Below are 6,205 nucleotides of genomic sequence, written 5' to 3' on the forward strand. Positions count from 1 at the left end.
TATATATATATATATATATAAAAGATAATTTACATTCTAAAATTTAAATTTTTACTTATAATGAGAGAAAATTTTGATCTTTTGTCTCTGGTTGAAATATCATATTGTCTTCAATTTTCGGACATCTCTCAGTTTGTTTGAGAAAATATTAGGTCAGGAATATTTATGTATTGTACTCAAATGATGGGGCGTTATGTGTCAAATGATATCTCCGTAATTCATTTTTTTGAGACTGTTTGACACGTGATGCTCCACCATTAAAATCATATTGCATAAGGACTCCTGCCCTAATATTTTTTTCGTTTGTTCTAGAGAGCAATTAACCCACTGGAAGAAGATGTCGGTTCTCCTCATCTATATATATGTTTTTTTTTTACTTTTAACGTTTCACCGACGAGTGGTTCTAGTAGTTAGAATTGTGTTACATTATTCATTTTACTATGAATGTAACTATAAAGTTTAGGTGTCAGATATGGAAATACATAAAATTTGTTTGCTCGGTATGGATATGTCTCTTAACTTAGATGCAATTAGAAATTGTGGTTTTACGCCAATGATGATGAATATTCTTTTTTTGGAGGTTTACTTCTATTTTACCAGCTTCAACTCATATATTCAAATTTTTTTTTTTGGCTTTTTCTTACTCGGTTATAGTTGATATAATTGATGTTTGGCCTATAAATTTTATCATTTTATATGAATCTCTAAATATTTTTTGAACGAAAAAATATTTCTAACTCGATAAGATGAACCCAATGAACAAAAAATGAGTCAACTTGAGCCCAATAAAGCTCAATCAATTGGTTGGACTTTTTTTGGAGGCATTGGGTGGTTAATTAGAGGGTCAAATGAACTTCAATTTTGATGTACCTATGGTCGATTGGAGCGACTCGTGAGAGAAATCCTACAAACCAAAGCTAAATTAATTTTGATGTCAATAATGCCCTCAATTTATTAAAAAAAACTCTGTATGATCAAGAGGAATTAACGTGGGTCATTTGAACAGGCATTAATGAGAGTTATTAATCGAATGATTGAAATGCCCTGCACTTGGAGCCTATAATAAACCCCTCTCTTCACTTAGGGGATGAAGGAATCAAATTTCAGTGATGTTCTGGACTTGAGACCAAACAATAACTTTCGACTCCTGTACCTACCGACCATAGAACTCCCGCTTACCAGTTTCTGATTGCAGCTTGCCGCCCTCCGCTTGTTGCTGTTAGTATGTTGTTTAATGGCGCATTCTTGAATACGATGCAATGAAGTAACTTGAATAATATATTACAAAGTGTCATGCATATAAAGTAGTGAATAAGGTTGTATAGAAGATCTAGCAATAACTTCCAACGATGAATACTTTCAAACGATGTACTCATAATAAGATGAGTTTCTTCAGAATCTTTAAGAATTTCATACATTGTGCATGAACAAGCATTGCACTTGGTGTAGTGTTGCTACACTTCCTTCGTAATTTTGGATGAGGGTGTATCTTTGAAAATACATATTTTTAGTGAAATACATTGTCTGAGTTGTACACCATGTTTTTTTTCTCATTTCAATTTTTTCCGTGTGAAAATTTCTAGTGTCTTCTCTTACCACTTTTTAATCATTGTGTGTGTGTGTGTTGGATTTCATATAATGTTGAGAAGTTAAATTATTACTCTACCACTGTGAATCTTCTGACACATAACAATTTGACATCGTTTGTGAGAAATGAAGTTTGGGTGATCAAAGTTTACACTTCTCTAATGGCTAACTGGGACAACACATGAGCTTCTCACTATGGAACTGATTATTCCAGAGTGTAATCTAAAAGTCTGAGACACCAAGTTTCTACACTTTTTTTAATGATGCTCATCATCCAGCTGGTGAAGGAACATTCTTAGCATCACTTGAAGATTGTGCATGAAAGATGAGAAGTCTTAAAATTAGGCTCTCTAACTTTTGAGGAAGGCTCGACAATCGACAATGATGCTTATTGGGGGTACAACTTTTTCAAAGTCCACTAATTAGAGTACACAGGTGGTACCCCTCCACACACTAGAATTCCTTCTCAAGAAGCTAAACTCATCGAAACTACTAGCTCTACACATCCACCTCCTATAGTTAAGCCTAACAATAAGTTCCCAACATGCATGGAAAATGGAGCTCGACCTCATGTAATTTGTGACGAGTTATGATGTTTAGACTGAGAAGAGTTACCCTTAAGTGATAGAAGTCATTTCTTAGCATGAATTAGCTCTCAAGAATTTTCTTTATTAGCATAGATAGTCCTTCAGCACTCTATTCTAACAGGATTTAAGATTGCAAGCATTGATACTTTTGATGGGACATTTGACCCATATGAACATGTTGATCATTATATAACCATCATGCACATACAATGAGCTTTTGTTGCGTTCTTATTTTTCCTAAAACTCTTAAAGGCAAAGCATGCACTTGATTTTACTCACTCCTAAGAAGAGCAATCATAACTTTGGTGAGATAAATAAGGAGTTTGCAGAACAATTTATTGTGAAGCAAAGGATCATAAAAATTCCTCTCACCTCTCCGGTATAAGCCAAAGTGAGGGGCAGTCACTGAAGGATTATTTGGTGAGATTTTCTATTGAAGCTCATCAAATCCCAGGAGTAGATCAAGAGCTACTAAGAAGGCGTGTTTTTTTGGGGACTACAACTTGATCCTTTATACTCATTTTGATGTGAGAGTTGGTTCGTTCAAATGCTGACCTCATCCATTATGTTGAAGCACAAATTGTTGTTGTAAATGTTATTAATACACATAAAAAGAAATTTAAACCATGTTTAGAAAAATGCAAGAAGAATCCAATAGATATTGTTCAAACAACTAAGAGGAAATAATTGAGCCATGTGGAAACTCTGGTTTTCCCCTGAACAACAAAGATGCGAATCTCGACTAGAGAAAGAGTATACACCGCTTAACATGTTACTTTTCAACATCTTGATAAAGGTTCAGGATAATAAAACACTTAATTAGCTACAATTATTAAAGAAGAATGTGGGAAATTAGGAACATACTTATTATTTTCATTGAAGTAGTGGTCATAATATAGAAGCATTTTTGAACAAAAAATATCCCATAATCAAACAAAAGATCATTCAGGGATCCAATTTCAAAAATTTTATGGTCAAATTGATCGCTTCCACAAGAAAAACCTAATGATACCAAATGTGATCCAATTTAAACTGAATCAAGTTTGGATCAATCTATTGAACCACTTTTAGAGGCTTTGGGTGGTTAATTAGAGGGCAAAATGAACTCATAATTTTATGAACTTATAGTCAAATTATGCATCTCGATGAGAGGAATCCAATGATCTTATGCTCATTTAATTATTAGATCATTAACGTGAGTTATTAAATTATCCTATGATCAAAGAGAATTAACATGAGTTATTAAATTGGGTGGTTACGGGAGTTATTTTTTGAATGCCCAAAATGCCCCTCCCTTGTAGCCTATTAATAGACTCCCTCTCTTCTCTTCATGGGGAGGACAAAAAGAAGATTCAAATCCAATGTTGTTTGGGACTAAAGTCTTGACAGTAACTTCCAACTCTAATAACCCCAAATCATCATCGAACAATGTCATCCGCTCTCTACTTACAATTATTAGCAAATTCTATTGTGTAATTGTGAATCCCTAAATATGGTGCAATGAAGTATCATGAATGTGGTGTTACAAAGTATCATAATTACAGAGTAATGAATAATATCATATTTAAGATCAGGTGATAACTTTCAGTGACAAATATTTTCAATTTTCATACTCGTAATAAGTCCACTTTCTTCAAGCTCCAGAAATATTTTGTACATTATGCGTGGTCAAGCATAGTACTAAACGAGTATTGTAACCCTTCACTACCAATTATGAGACAATGGTGTGCTTTTATAATTACATATTTATAGTGAAATACTTTGTTTGGACTAAGCTTTGTGGTTTTTTACCTTTTTGAGTTTTTTCACATAAAAAATTATTGACTCTTCTCCTGCTACTTTTCAATCATCTATGTGTGTGCTACATTTTCATATAAAGTTGAGACGTTAACCTATCACATTACCACCACAAATATTCTTAAATGCAATAGTATTGAATTTGTTTTTTTAGCATTATGACGTTTGCTATTCTCTTTTAATGATTGAAGGTTCCTAGCAATAATACTTTTTATTTAAGTTTTGTATAGAGGCTTTAAAAATGCTTGTGCTTAGTTTTTATTTTAATCAAATTATGAATAAAACTAAGCAAAATTGCATTATCAATAAAAACTTGAAATACTCTTCTTTATTGTAGTCGAGTATGACTAATGTTTGGAGATAAATAACAATGGTTTAATTCCTCACTTTTTATGTCTCTCATGAAATGATAAAAAGTATATTTCAAGGTTAGTTCCTAATTAAGCTTGTCTCTATTCAACATATTTGATTATTTTTTTAAAGATTTATGTATTTTAAATTTGTCCCTTTTTTATTTGCTTTTGTGCCAAATCTTAATAATGGTAATGAATTTATCTATCAACCTAATAAATTGATAGGTGAAGATATGGTTTAGTTATAATGATGTTCAATTAGAGCTATTGACTTAAATTGCTAGTGGCTTGTGACTTAGTAGGTAGCTTGAAATGAGAGTCTCCATATCCTTTTAAATTAGGTGGCAAAACTTATCTCTAAAAATAGCAATTTGGAAACCTAAGGGTGGACTAAGGGAATGTTGATACCCTTTCTTGCTTTTAAGAACACTATCTTAGTAAAGACCCACCAAATGGAGCTCTAAGCAACAAAAAAAGTTTGAAATGCACATCAATCAAAGAGTGTAAAGATGACAGAGAATGTATACCTATAACATAAGGTTTAATATTTTTTAGAGTTTCTGTGATTCTAATACTAAGTCTAACAATTAGGAGTGAAGGGAAGCTAGATGAAATGCAAGGGATCGTTAAAAAAAAATCATATGAATGCTAAGGCTCAAATCTTACAAGCATGAAAGAAAATCAAAGTTGTGATCTATAATACAATAATTAGAACGGGTTTAGATATGGAAAAAAGAGAGCTAACATATGAAAACCTAAAAACTAAAAATAGAACAAAAATGCTTGAACCCTTCCATATATTTTCTTAACAAGCTTTTTAAGGAATTTAAAAGGAATATTAAGGATAAAATGAAGACAACCCAATGGATGTAAGGCATGAGGTGAGATGTAGTTCCCTCATGTTGCTAGAAATAATTTTCCTTTCAAGATAACCTAATGGCTAGAAACGTGATTGAGGATGTAAGCAACATCATTTTATGCCTTTTATGAAGATGATAGATGATTTTCGTTGCCACATGTTAGTAAATTGTATGTACATATGTATTATTTGAAGGTTTGGTTGGGACTAAGGAAACAATCAAATTGTACATAACGAAGAGACCTATCAAGTAGTGCGCCCACAATGTCAAAAAAGTTGAGCCGTTAAATTGATAAGCTAGAATAAGGGAATGAATTCAATTCTAGACTGACTACTTTAAAATTTTGAGTTTTTTTTTTTTTTTAAGAATAGATGGTTGGTGTTGATTTTTCAAGATGACATAAAAATGATAAGGGGGATTTGACACTTAAGTGAAGGTTCTAAAATGTTAAGTAATCAAAAATTCCAAAAGTAACTAGGTTAACTTATGAGGAAAATTCCATTAAGGAGAAGTAGGCAACTTATTCATAAGGTGAGTTGTAAAGAAAACATAATTAAATTATTGAGAATGCTAGGGAGAGGGGGAGATGTTGGAATTTTGTTGAAGGGGAATTTGATGTTAATTGAGAGGGAACTTAATAAATCCAAGAAGGTACTTTACACTTTCCTAGAGAGAATAAGTTAGTAGTGTGCTGAGAATGAATTCAAAAAGATTAGCAAGGAATTGTATGAGGGTGTTAGACAATGCATCAATAAGGAATAATTTAAAAGACAATAGCTTTATAATGGCATGCTATCAAATAATGTTGAGAAGACATCAACAAAACTTTAAGAAGATTTTAGTGACAAATTGAGAAGCATAAGGCATAAACTAACAAATTGAAGTTAGCAAGCTAGTTGGTCTTAATGCAAATTTGTTGGTGAATATTGAGTTATTGATGATTGACAAAGAGATGTTCATAGTTTACTAAGAGGGGGAAACACTAGAATGGTAAATCATGTAAGGTGAGAGGTCAATTAAG

This window comes from Phalaenopsis equestris, unplaced genomic scaffold (genome assembly GCF_001263595.1).
Source record: "Phalaenopsis equestris unplaced genomic scaffold, ASM126359v1 Scaffold000165, whole genome shotgun sequence".
Lineage (NCBI taxonomy): Eukaryota > Viridiplantae > Streptophyta > Magnoliopsida > Asparagales > Orchidaceae > Phalaenopsis > Phalaenopsis equestris.